This window comes from Arachis hypogaea, chromosome 20 (assembly GCF_003086295.3).
Source record: "Arachis hypogaea cultivar Tifrunner chromosome 20, arahy.Tifrunner.gnm2.J5K5, whole genome shotgun sequence".
NCBI classification, from domain to species: domain Eukaryota; kingdom Viridiplantae; phylum Streptophyta; class Magnoliopsida; order Fabales; family Fabaceae; genus Arachis; species Arachis hypogaea.
In genome coordinates, this window is record NC_092055.1 from 73,835,723 (window position 1) to 73,850,073 (window position 14,351).

At 35.7% G+C, this 14,351-nt stretch overlaps 2 non-coding genes across 2 annotated transcripts; both read left to right on the forward strand.

Annotated features, from left to right (window-relative positions):
* Window positions 1–248: 248 nt before the first annotated feature.
* On the forward strand, window positions 249–355 carry LOC112787702 (small nucleolar RNA R71). Its single transcript, XR_003195100.1, has one exon. It is a non-coding gene; the product is annotated as a small nucleolar RNA R71 (small nucleolar RNA).
* An 8,256-nt stretch (window positions 356–8,611) lies between these two features.
* Window positions 8,612–8,720, forward strand: LOC112788150 (small nucleolar RNA R71). Its single transcript, XR_003195528.1, has one exon. It is a non-coding gene; the product is annotated as a small nucleolar RNA R71 (small nucleolar RNA).
* The last annotated feature ends 5,631 nt before the right edge of the window (window positions 8,721–14,351 follow it).

A 14,351-nucleotide genomic window follows, 5' to 3' on the forward strand; every position in this document is an offset into this window, starting at 1 on the left:
GCAAGCTACTTGGTGATCATCTTGTTTGAGCTAGCAGTGCATCCACATTGTTTAGCTCCATTACTCCTCTAGTGTTGCCTCTTTCAGAAGCATAGAAGTAGTCATTCTCAGCTACAGTCTCAATGACATCTATGGCTTCTTCAATGGTCTTCTTCTTGTTCAGAGATCCCCCGGATGAGTGGTCTACTGCCTTCTTTGATTCATAAGAAAGACCTTCATAGAAAATGTGTAACTGCACCCATTCATTGAACATATTTGGTGGGCACCTTCTTGTCAGATCCTTAAACCTGTCCCATGCTTCATATAGAGTCTCACCATCTTGTTGCCTGAAAGTTTGAACCTCAGCTCTCAACCTGTTGATTCTTTGAGGAGGATAGAATCTCGCCAAGAATTTGTTCACCACATATTCCCAGGTTGTTAAGCTCTCCTTCAGGAAAGATTCCAGCCATTTAGATGCCTTGTCCTTGAGTGAGAAGGGGAATAGAAGCAATATATAGGTGTCAGGATGAGCACCATTAGACTTCACAGTATCACATATCCTTAGGAAGGTGGTTAGATGTTGATTGGGATCTTCTTGAACACTTCTTCCGAATGAACAGTTATTCTGAACAAGGGTGATGAGCTGTGGCTTTAGTTCAAAGTTGTTGGCATGTATGGTTGGCTTTTGGATGCTACTTCCATAGTTTCCTGGGTTTGGATTGATGAGAAGATCCCAGAACTCTTCTCTCTTGCCCAGCATGATGCACTGGGCCTTCTCTGCCATGGTTGTTAGCCTCTTCTTCATGATGGTTCTCCATATTCTCATCCATGTCTGGTTCAAAATACTCCTCTTCTTCCTCTGTACCAACAACTCTCTTTCTTCTTGCTTCCCTTCTTAATCTAAGGAAGGTCCTCTTAGGTTTAGAATCAAAGGAAGTTGAAGCCCCGCTTCTTCTATATGTCATACAACCAACAAGGCATAAGTAAGAAGGGGGTAGATGCAGAGAGTATTCTTGTTCGAAATGCTGTTAGTGTGAGTGATGCAATATATCAAACAGTTAGTGGGTTAGTGAACTGAATTGTAAACAACTAAGAAAAGGGTAGGGGAAAAGGAAGAAAACAGCTAAACTGAAAGTGAATTACTCAAATGAAATCAAACAAAATAAAAAAAATGCTCAATCTAGTTATCCACCAATTTAATCATTGTTGATGCAAAATCAATCCCCGGCAACGGCGCCATAAACTTGATGCACGGAAACTTGTCTCTCAACAAATTTCCCTCGGCAAGTATACCGAATTGTTGTCAAGTAAAAACTCACAATAGAGTGAGGTCAAATCCCACAGGGATTGATTAAATGGTCACAATAGAGGAATGTTCTAGTTGAGCTAAGTAGAATTTGATGTGAGAGTTGCAAGAAATTAAATGGCAGAAAGTAAATAGCAGAAAATGTAAATGCTGGGAATAAATAGCTGAATATAAATGAGGAAAGTAAATTGTAGAATCTTAAATGGGGAATGGGGAATTTAGCATGAAAGTAAATTGCAGAAATTAAAGAGAATGGGTAAGATCAGAAATGGGGGATTCATTGGGCTTAGGAGATGTTGCATTCTATGGATAAAGTTCATTTTCATCTCTTCCTCAATCAATGCATTCATTGATCTCCTTGGCAATCTTAAGTGATTGAACTCCAATTCCTTGGTAATTCAATCTCTCAAATCTTGATCAATAGCCAATTCCTTGGTCCAATTGCTCATGAGAAGAGATGAAGTATGGTCACTGATTATACCACATGTATTTCCAAATCAAAGTGTTGGTAGGATTATATGTTACTATATCCATCCAGACCCCAATTTGGTCCAACATGAGAAAGCATTTCTAGCATGATCTCTTCATTCCTCTTCCAAGGTTCTGAAGAAATCCAAGTATGAATAGCTTCTTTTCCAAGATAACTACCCAATTGGATGAAGATTGAAAGCTTTCTAGTAAAATCAAGAGAAAAGAAAGAAGAAGAATAATGAAAACTATTATTGATCCATCAAATTACAACAGAGCTCCCTAACCCAATGAAAGGGGTTTAGTTGTTCATGGCTCCGGGAATAGAAAACAAAGAAGGAGAATGCATTCTGAAAAGTAAAACTAGAAGTTGCAGAGAAAGTAAAATTATACAGAGAGTAGTCCTCTCAGTCCAAAAGCTCTTTTCTAGTTCAAAACTACTCCTATTTATACTACTCTTCTGATCTTCTAGTTGGCTCTTCAAGTCTTGGATATGGGCCTTTGCATCTTAAGTTGAAGCAGTTATCATCTTTAATGGGCTCAGCTTCACTTGCAGAGAAAGTGTGCAGTAGGCATGGACTTTAGCTTAGGGCGTTAGTGGTGTTAACGTTAAGTGAAAATGTGGGGTCGAGAACGTTAGTGACAATCACCTTTTTCACTAACGTTCCTAACCCAAAATGGTCCACGTTAACTTCAACGTTAGTGGCACTAACGTGACCACTAACGTTGCCTCTTGGCCCTTCGCAAACTTTACTGGGATTTACCTTTCCCAATAACGTTGAGAGTACCCCTTTCTCCTTACGTTAGAGTTCACGTTAGTATAGTTAACGTGACCTTTAACGTAGGCTTGCCAAATCTTCGAGAGCGTTAGTGACACCTACCTTTTTCACTAACGCTCCCAAACGCCCCTTTCCCACCTTAGTGCCTCACATTAATTACATTAACGTGACCACTAACGTGATGTTGATTGCCATCTCCAACGTTAGTGACAAAGGTGAGTGTCACTAACGTTGGCTCATCCTTGCTCCTTCCACGTTAGAGTTCACGTTAACTAAGTTAACGTGGCTCTTAATTTAGCCAATATAGGCTTAGTCCAACGTTAGTAACAAAGGTGAGTGTCACTAACGTTGGCATTGTCTTCCTCTTCCACGTTAGAGTTCACGTTAACTGAGTTAACGTGACTCTTAACGTGGCCAATTGCCGTTTTGGAGCGTTAGTGGCACTCACTTTTACCACTAACGCTTGGAGCTTCCTCTTCCTCTACGTTAACTACCACGTTAATGTAGTTAACGTGGTAATTAACGTGGGCTATGATGGCTTCGAAGACGTTATTGGCGATCACTTTTCTCATTAACGTTGCAAGCTAGCTCCCATTCCACGTTAGTGGTCACGTTAGTTAGACTAACGTGGCTACTAACGTGGCTTTTTCTTGCTTCTTTTGTCCTGAAATCAAGCAAATAAAGTGCATCAAAGCTCTAATCCAAGTTATGAGTCATGCATCATCCAATTTGTCATTAAATTCATGCATAATTCTCATGAAATCATATAAAATTCACAATGTTTGCTTGAATCAAGATGTAAGTGAAATTCTACCCAAAATTTGCTTATTTCCTAAGAAAATTCATGAAACTATCCTAAAACAGTAAAGAAAAGGTCAGTGAAACTGGCCAAAATGCCCTGGCATCACACTTGCAGGTGTCTAATCCCTTATTGGCGTTTGAACGCCAGAATTGGGTGCTTTTTGGTCGTTTAATGCCAGATTGCCACCCCTTTCTGGCGTTTGAACGCCAGAATTGGCCATCCATTGGGCGTTTAACGCCAACTTCTGACCCTTTTCTGGCGTTTGAACGCTAGAATCTTTCCTCTCTGGGCTCTTATTTTCCTCAGAGGGATTTTGGGCAGTGGTTTGGTCATCCTCTGTCAGATGCTCCTTTCTCGGCTTCTTGCTACTTTGAGTTGAGACATTCAATGTCTTTCCACTTCTTAAATGAATAGCTTGGCATTCTTCTGTTATCTGTTTTGATAACTGGTGTCTTGTCTGATTCAAGTGTTTTTCCATATTCTGGTTAGCATCTTTGGTTTCTTGTAGCATCTCTTTAAATTCTGCTAACTGTTTTATTATAGAAAATAGTTGCTTATTGATTTCAGCAATTTGTTTTGGAGGACTAAGTTCAGTGGATATTGCCTCAGCCTCTTCTTTTATAGAGGTCTCACCACTTGAGTACAGGTGCTGATTTCTGGCAACTGTATCAATGAGCTCTTGAGCCTCTTCAATTGTCTTTCTCATATGTATAGATCCACCAGCTGAGTGGTCTAGAGACATCTGGGCCTTTTCTGTAAGCCCATAGTAAAAGATGTCTAACTGCACCCATTCTGAAAATATTTCAGAGGGGAATTTCCTTAGCATCTCTCTATACCTCTCCCAAACATTATAAAGAGATTCATTATCCTCTTGTTTAAAGCCTTGGATGTCCAACCTTAGCTGTGTCATCCTTTTTAGAGGGAAATATTGATTCAGGAATTTGTTTGATAACTGTTTCCATGTTCTTATGCTTGCTGTGGGTTGGTTATTTAACCACCTCTTAGCTTGATCTTTTACAGCAAATGGAAACAGTAATAATCTGTAGCCATTCTGATCTACTTCCTTATCACGTACTGTGTCAGCAATTTGTAAGAACTGTGCCAGAAACTCAGTAAGTTCTTCCTGTGGAAGACCGGCATACTAGCAATTTTGATGCATTATGATAATGAGCTGAGGGTATAGCTCAAAATTGCTGGCTCTGATGGGGGATATACAGATACTACTCCCATATGAAGCAGTAGTGGGGTTAGCATATGACCCGAGAGTCCTTCTGGACTATTCATTTCCACTTAGGTCCATGAGGGAGAAAGGAAGATGACGTGGATTGTAAATAAAAATTTTATCCCCTTTTTTTAATTTAAAGAAATCAAAATAAAGTAAATAAAAAATTGATGCAAGTTTTGAAAATTAAGAAAAGAAAAAGAAATAAAAGAAATTAGAAAACTAAATTAATTAATTAATTAATTAAAAAGATTTGAAAAAGATTTGATTTTAAGATTTGAGATTAGAAAAGATAACATAAGTTAGGTAAGAGAAGATAAGGAATTTAAGAGAATTAAATTCGAAAATTAAATTTTAAATTTTAAAATTTGAATTTTGAAATTTGAAATTTGAAATTTGAATTTTAAATTTTAAATTTTGAATTTTGAAAAAGTCAACAATATAAGATAAAGATTTGAAAAATATTTAAATTTTGAAAAGGTTTGATTTTTAAAATTTTAAATTTTAAATTTTGAAATTTGAATTTTGAATTTTGGAATTCAATTGAAATTTGAAATTTGAATTTGAAATAAGATAAGATAAGATTTTGACAAAGATATGATTTTTGAAAAAGATCTGAATTTTGAAATATAAACTAAGATAATATAAGATAAAACTTTTAAAATAAAAATCTGAATTTTTTTAATGTAAATTTCGAAAATTCAATTAAAATAAAGAGAAAAGATATATTTTTTTTAATTTTTGAATTTAATGAGGAAAGAGAAAAACAATAAAAAGACACAAGACTTAACAATTTTGGATCAAAACAAAGAAAACAACCAAGAACACCTTGAATGTCAAGATGAACACCAAGAACACTTTAAATGTCAAGATGAACACCAAGAACTAATTTTTGGAAATCTTTATGAAAATAAAAACACAAAGGACACCAAACTTAAAAATTTTTATACTTTGGATACTAATAATTCGAAAATGCACAAGAGAAACAAGGAAAGACACAAAACAAGAAAAATTAAAGATCAAACAAGGAAAATAAACAAGAACAACTTGAAGATCAAGAAAGAATAAGGAACATAAAACTCGAAAATATGAAGAATAAAAAGAGCATACAATTCGAAAAATTGAAGGAAAATAAAAACATGCAATTGACACCAAACTTAAAACATGAAACTAAACTCAAACAGAATACTCAATTATTAGTTTATTGGTTTTTATCTATTTATTAAATTTTTCGAAGAAAAAATCTAGAAAAAGAAAACAAGAATTTTAAAATTTTAACAAAAAAAAAACAATAATAGAAGACTCAATTTTAGTAACTCTAAACCAAAAGGATAAATTTTTCCTAATCTAAGTAACAAGATGAACCGTCAGTTGTTCAAACTCGAACAATCCCGGCAACGGCGCCAAAAACTTGGTGCACGGAATTGCAATCACACTTTTGCAACTCCGCACAACTAACCAGCAAGTGCACTGGGTCGTCCAAGTAATACCTTACGTGAGTAAGGGTCGATCCCACGGAGATTGCCGGCTTGAAGCAAGCTGTGGTTATCTTGTAAATCTTAGTCAGGAGATTAATGATAAAAATGATTTTGTTTATGAAAAGTAAATAACATGAAATGCACTTGTGATTCAGTAATGAGGAATAGATTGAGGTTCCAGAGATGCTCTGTCATCTGAATCTCTGCTTTCCTACTGTCTTCTTCTCCAAACATGCATGACTTCCTTCAATGGCAAGCTGTATGTTGGTGGATCACCGTTGTTAATGGCTACTATCCGTCCTCTCAGTGAAAATGGTCTACATACAGTTTCCGCACGGCTAATCATCTGTTGGTTCTCACTTGTGTTGGAATAGGATCTCTCTATCCTTTTGCACACTATCACTGCACCCAACATTCATGAGTTTTAAGCTCGTTACAGTCATTCCGTCCCAGATCCTACTCAGAATACCACAGACAAGGTTTATACTTTTCGAATCTCAGGAATGCTGCCAATTGGTTCTAGCCTATACCACGAAGGTTCTAATCTCACGGATTCGAATGCTCTGTTGTCAGGAGAGGCAAGTCAAATCCGTGGATAAGAGACCCAAGAGATACGCACTCAAGCTATCGCCCAATGATTACGTTGAGCTCAGATAGAACAGGAGTGGTTGTTAAGCACACGCTCATAAATTTGAGAATGATGATGAATGTCACAGATCATCATATTCTTTATAATGAAGTACAAGTGAGTATTTTAGAACAGAATCAAGTGTGATCGAATAGAAAACAATAGTAATTGCATTAATCCATTGAGACACAGCAGAGCTACTCACCCCCACCAATGGGGTTTAGAGACTCATGCCATAGAATATACAGTATGAGATGTAAAATGTCATAAGTTACCAAAATGAATCTCTAAAAGTAGTTTTTATACTAAACTAGTAACTTAGGTTTATAGAAAATGAGTAACTAAGTGCAGAGAGTGCAGAAATCCACTTCTGGGGCCCACTAGGTGTGTGCTTGGACTGAGCATTGAGCTTTACACGTTCATAGGCCTTTTCTGGAGTTAAACACCAGCTTGGATACCAGTTTGGGCGTTTAACTCCAGTTCTGGTGCCAGTTCTGGCGTTTTACGCCAGAAAGGGTCTCTGGCTGGCGTTTAAACGCCAGTTTGGGCCATCAAATATCGGGCAAAGTATGAACTATTAGATATTTCTGGAAAGTCCAAGATGTCTACTTTCCAACACAATTGAAAGCGTGCCAATTAGGCTTTTGTAGCTCCAGAAAATCCACTTCGAGTGCAGGAGGGTCATAATCCAACAGCATCTGCAGTCCTTTCTCAGTCTCTGAATAAGATTTTTGCTCAGGTCCTTCAATTTCAACCAGAAAATACCTGAAATTATAGAAAAATACACAAACTCATAGTAAAGTCCAGAAATGTGATTTTTGCATAAAAACTAATAAAAATATAATAAAAAGTAACTAAAACATATTAAAAACTACCTAAAAATAATGCCAAAAAGCGAATAAATTATCCGCTCATCATGGGTGCTGAGCACTCAGTAGGTATGCCATTACTGGTGTTCAACGCCAGTTCTGGTGGTTGTTTGGGTGTTGAACGCCCATCATGCATCCCTTCACTGGCGTTCAACGTCAGTTCCTTTGCCAAGTTGGGCATTGAACGCCCAAGACGGACCTCCTTCCTGGTGTTCAATGCCAGATTCCCTGCCAGTTTAGGCATTGAATGCCCAGTGAGATCTTCCTCACTGGTGTTCAATGCCATCTCAGTTTCTCCAGATTCGGCTTCATCCTCAGTGGTGATGGCCTTGCACTCTTCTCTTGGGTTTACCTCAGTGTTACTAGGAAGAGTATCAGGAGGAGTCTCAGGGATTCTCTTGCTTAGTCGACCAACTTGTACATCAAAATTTCTGATGGAGGATCTTGTTTCAGTAATGAAATTGTGAGTAATCTTGGGGAGGTTGGAGACTATAGTGACTAAGTCAGAAAGGCTCTGCTTATTGGTCTCCATATGTCCCTGAGAAGATGGGAATGGTGGTCTGTTGTTGAACCTATTCTGGGTTCTTCCATCTTGATTATTGTTGACGCCTTGCTGAGGCTTCTGTTGATCCTTCCGTGAAAGGTTATGATGATTCCTCCGTGAGGGATTGTATGTGTTTTCTCAGGGTTCTCCTATATAATTCACCTCCTCCATAGTGGGTTGATCAGGATCATAAGCTTCTACTTCAGAGGAAGCTTCTTGAGTGCTGCCAGCTGCAGCTTGCATTCCAGTCAAATGCTGAGAGATCATATTAACCTTCTGGGTCAAGATCATGTTCTAAGCTAATATGGCATTCAGAGTGTCTACATCAATAACTCCTTTCTTCTGAGCTGCCCCATTGTTCATAGGGTTTCTCTCAGAGGTGTACATAAATTGGTTGTTTGCAACCATCTCAATGAGTTCTCTTGCCTCTTCAAGTGTTTTCTTTAAGTGGAGTGATCCACCAGCAGAACTGTCCAATGATATTTTGGACATGTCAGGCAGACCATCATAGAAGATACCTAGGATAGACCATTCTGAGAGCATGTCAGGAGGACACCTCTTGATCAGTTGCTTGTATCTTTCCCACGCTTCATAGAGGGATTCACCTTCTTTTTGTCTGAAGGTTTGAACTTTCACTCTAATTTTGCTCATCCTTTGAGAAGGGAAGAATTTGGCCAAGAAAGCATTGACTAGCTTCTCCCAAGAGTCTAGGCTTTCTTTAGGTTGAGAGTCCAACCATATCCTAGCTCTGTCTCTAACTGCAAAGGGAAAGAGCATAAGTCTGTAGACCTTAGGATGCACTCCATTGGTCTTAACAGTGTTACAGATTTGCAAGAATTCTGACAGGAATTGGTGTAGATCTTCTAGTGGAAGTCCATAGAACTTGCAATTCTGTTGCAGAAGAGAGAGTAACTGAGGCTTAAGCTCAAGGTTGTTTGCTCCAATGGCAAGTATAGAGATACTTCTGCCATGGAAGTCAGAGGTAGGTATGGTGTAGTCACGGAGAACCTTTCTTGCATCTCCTCCATTATTAGCGTTGTCTACCATGTCTTCAGCTTCTTGTTCGAAATTCTCTGAGAGATTTCTTCTGGAGTGTTGTACTTTAGCTTGTTGCAAACGCCTCCTCAGAGTTTTCTCAGGTTCAGGATTAGGTTTAAAGAGAGGCTCTTTATCTCTGTTCCTAGTCATAAACAAGAAAAAGAAGACAAGAAAGAAGAAGAATAGGAGCTCTATGTTCAAGAACAGAGGATTCCTTGTGAGATGTGAAGAAGAGAAGAAAAGAAGAATGTAAATAGAAGAAGAGAGAAGAAGAATTCGAATAAAGAGATGAGAAATTCGAAAATTAAGAAGCAAGAAGAGAAACAAGAATTAAAATATTTTTATTTTTATTTTATTTATTTATTGAATTCGAAATTAAAGGTTAATTAACTAAAAGGATTTGAAAATAAATTGTTGAATTTCGAAAAAGAAGATAGAGAAAGAAGCAAGAAGTTTTCAAAAATTAAAAGAGAGAGGAATTAGTTAGGAAGTTTTGAAAAAGAAGAAAGAGAAAACAAGTAACTAATTAAGAAAGATTTGAAATTAAGATAAGATTTGAAAAATATTTAAAGTTGAAATTTGAAATTTGAAATTTGAATTTTGAATTTTAATATTGGAATTAAGATAAGATAAGATTTTGAAAAAGATTTGAAAAAGATTTTAAAATTAAAATTTAAAAGAAGATAAGTTAGGTAAGAAAGATAAGATAAGGAAGTTAAGAAAAGATATGTTTTAAATTAAAGAGATTTGAAATCAAAATAAAAAAGATAAATTTTTAATTTAAAAATATTTGAAATTTAAATATTAAAAGAAAGATAAGATAGTTGAGAATCAAATTTTGAAAGGAAAGACTTGAAAAGATTTTAAAAGATATGGTTTTAAAATTCAAATCTTGAGTTGACTAACAAGAAAACACCTAATTTAAAAATTTTGAATTTAAATGTGCAAGATTTTCGAAAATTAATGCAAGATAAGAAAAGATATTTATTTTTTTTTTATTTTTGAAATTAATAAAGAAAGAGAGAAAACAACAAAAAGACACCAAACTTCAAATTTTTAGATCTAAGACACCTAGAATTAAAAAATTTCCAAGAAAAACGCAAAGAGACACCAAACTTAAAAATGTTAAGTTCAAAACTAGAAGAAAAACAAGAACACTTTGAAGATCAATAAGAACACCAAGAACAAAAATCAAAGAATTCAAAGAAAATAAGAACATGCAAAGGTCACTAAACTTAAAAATTTTTAAAACCAAAGATACAAGTTTCGAAAATAAAAAAAAAGACACAAGAAGACACCAAACTTAAAGATTGACACAAGATTCAAACAAAAGATACTATTTTTGAAAATTTTTAGAAAAAAACTCAAGAAATTCGAAAAAGACTCAAACAAGAACAAGAACAAAGACTCAAACAAAAGTTAAAGATTGATAAAGAAAAGTAAAGGTTTTTGAAAAAGCTTTGATTTTTTTTTATTTTATCGATAAAGGAAAATAAAAGACTCAAACAAAATTAAAAACAATACCTAATCTAAGCAACAAGATAATCCGTTAGTTGTCCAAACTCGAACAATCCCTGGCAACGGGACCAAAAACTGTGCGCGGAATTACACTTTGCACAACTGAACCAGCAAGTACACTGGGTCGTCCAAGTAATACCTGAGTGAGTCAGGGTCGATCCCACGAGGATTGTGATTTGAAGCAAGCTATGGTTATCTTGTAGATCTTAGTCTGGCGGAGAGAAAAGTTGGTTGGTTGTTTAAAACGCATAAAAGTAAAATAAAGATAACGTTACTCAGTTGATGGTGAATGCAACAATAAGAAGATGGTTAAGGCTTCGGAGATGCTTTATTCTTCTAGATCAATTTGGTTTTACTATCTCCTCCAACTGTGAATGACTTCTTCTATTGCAGGTTGTATCTGATCAATGCCTTTCTTGAGAGGTCGCCGATTCTCCTCCAGTGCTGAACCCCAGGGTTAGTACGGATCCAGTCTGATTGAGGGTGAAGCTCCTACAGTCCAATCCCCTTAGTGATCCTACTCAAAACGCCACAGACAAGGTCGAATCTTCCGAATCAGAGAATGATGCGGCTTTGGTTCTAGCCTCTACCACAAAGACTCTAATCTCCATATACCTCGGCTGAACTGGTGTCTCGAGAAGTCCCCAACGAAGTCATGAATTAGCCGTCTAAAAGATGTATAATCAAGATAGTGGTTCATCATTGTCCTATGAAAGACTCACTTTGAACCCATGTAGAATGAGATAACCTTGTTCCGGTTCAACACATTCATAAGGATGAAGAACGAAGATACATCTTAGAATAGAGAATCAAACATGGATTGAAGATAGAACAGTAATACTTTTATCAATCCATAAATCTCAGCAAAGCTCCTCCCCTCAACCTAGGAGGTTTAGAGACTCATACTGATAGAAAATACAACGTAAAACATGTAAAGTGTTAAAGGTCTCGAAAAGTGATCAAATCTCTCTAAAAAGTATAAAAGTTCTCAAATAAATACTAAACTGATGACTAGGGATTATATAAGAAGGGTAAAATAGTCGTTTAGTGTAAAAATCCACTTATGGGGCCCACTTAGTGAGTGTTTGGGATGAGCAAAAAAGTAAGCCACGTGCTAGGAAGGTCCCAGGGCGTTGAACGCTGGCTAGGGGCACCTTCTTGGGCGTTGGACGCTGGTCTCTCCTCCCTTGGGCGTTGGATGCCAGAATAGGGCAGATGGCTGGCGTTGAACGCCAGTGTTGGGCCTTCAATTCTGAAGCAAAGTATAAACTATTATGCATTGATGGAAATTCCTAGATGTTAGCTTTCATAGCCATTAAGAACGCTTCATTTGGACTTCTGTAGCTCTAGAAAAGCTCTTTCAAGTGCAAGGAGGTTAGATCTTGACAACATCTGCAACACTTTCTCTGTCTATGAATCAGACTTTTGCTCCAACTCCTCAATTTCAGCCAGAAAATACCTGAAATTGCATAGACGCACAAACTCATAGTAGAATCTAACAATGTGAATTTTACACTAAACCTATCAAAACATAATGAAACTTAAACAAAACATATTAAAAACTATATAAAAATGATAGCAAAAAGCATATAAAATATCCACTCATCACTTTGCAGGCTTGAGCTTGCTGCAAATGCCTCCTCAAGGTCCTCTCAGGTTCAAGATTAGGATCAAGAAGAGGTTCTCTTTTCCTGTTCCTGCTCATAAACAAGAAAAAACAAAACAAGAAAAGAAAAGATGGGAGCCTCTATGTCAAAGTATAGAGGACTCCCTATAAGAAACTCTAACAAAGATATCAAATGAGATAGAGTATGAAATAAAACAAATAGAGATGGGGTTTAATTCAAAGAGTTTTTCGAAAATAAAGAAAAAGAAAGTGGTAAAGAATTTTTCGAAAAAGAAAGAAAGAAAGGGAAGAAAAATTAAAGAAACACCAATCTTAAATTTAAAATAGAATAAAGCAACCAATTAACTACCAAGATTTGAAAATAAAAATATAAGATATGATTTAAAAATTTTCAAAAATTTAGAGAGAAGAAGTCAAATAAAGATTGTGAAATTCAAATTTGAAATAAAGAAAAACTAAAGAGACACTAAACTTAAAATTTGAATTTAAAAGAGAGATAAGCTAACAAGATTTGAAAATCAAATAAAAATATAAGATAAAGATCAAAGATCAAGAAAGATAAACAAGATATAATTAAAGAAAATCAAATTTAAACAAGAAAAGATCACTAACGGGACACCACTTTAAATCAAGATAAGAAAAAGACTCAAGAAATATTGAAACTTTAAAAGAAAAGGTTTTTTTTTTGAATTTTTAAAGAGAAAAGAAAAAATACTAAAAAAACACCAAACTTAAAATTTGAAAATAAATAAAAAAAGAAGGTAGCACAAATTTCGAAAATGAAAGGAAAAAGATAAACAAGAAAGAAATTACAACTTTCAAGAAAGCAAATAAAATCAAATTCAAAAATTAAGAAAAAGAAAAATTAACCCAAAACTAAGAAATACTAAACTTAAAATTTGAAACAAAGTTTGAAAAAGAGAAAAAGATTACTAAGATGAATTTTCGAAAAATTGTAAGAAAATAAATAAAAAAGTTTGAAAATTTAAAAGGAAACACAATTAAATGAAAAACTAGTAAAAGTACCTAATTTAAGCAACAAGACAACCGGTAGTTGTCAATCACGAACAATCCCCGGCAACGGCGCCAAAAACTTGGTGCGCGAAATTTGAACTCGCACAACTTCACCGGCAAGTGCACTGGGTCATCCAAGTAATACCTCAGGTTAGTGAGGGTCGATCCCACGAGGATTGTTGGATTGAGCAAGCAATAGTTATCTTATTGGACTTAGTCAGGCAAATAGTAAAAGATGGTTATGTTGATGTAAATGCATAAATCAGTTAAGCAAGAAAAGGTTGATTTAAGATCAATATAAAGAAAAATAGTTAAGGTCTCCGAGATATTTATTTTTTCGGATTAATATTTCCCCCTAACCACTTTAACAATGAAGATTCATTCTATGGTAAACTGTAAGTGATTAAACCCTATTTCCTTTGTGATATAATCTCCTCCAATTCTACTAAAACGCCACAAACAAGGTTAGTCCTTTCAGATTAGAGGATGATATTTGGAAAACTAGTTTAGCGCCACAAAAACCTCAATTACCCAAAGCTAACCGGATTATATATCACATATCTAATTATCCCAGATAGATTGCAGTTTAGGAGAAGTATTTTCAAGCTGTAGCTCAAGTGACCTTGGTCAGAGTATCACAGGAACTCATGTAGAAAAAGACTCATAATTCCGTTCCACCCAGTTTCATTTAGATTAAGAATGAAAACACACCTTAGAATTGAATCAAACATATATTAAAATAGAAAAGTAATAATATTAATCCATAGAAATAAACAGAGCTCCTAACCTTAATCAGGAAGTTTAGTTGCTTATGACTTACAGAGTAAAAAGTAGAGAAGATATATCTAGATCTGAATGTCTATAAACCTAAGTGATCTCCACTTTAAATAGTAAAGCTAAACCTAAAATATGTTAATTTAAATTTAAAAGTTACAAGGATAAGATAAGATAAACTAGGGAGTGCTAAAATCTACTTTGGAAACCACTTTGGTGAACGTTTGGCTGCTTCCTGGCATTCAGCGCCAATTTGGGCATTGAACGCCCATAGGGGAGGTGTGTGGTGCACGAATCCCCATGCT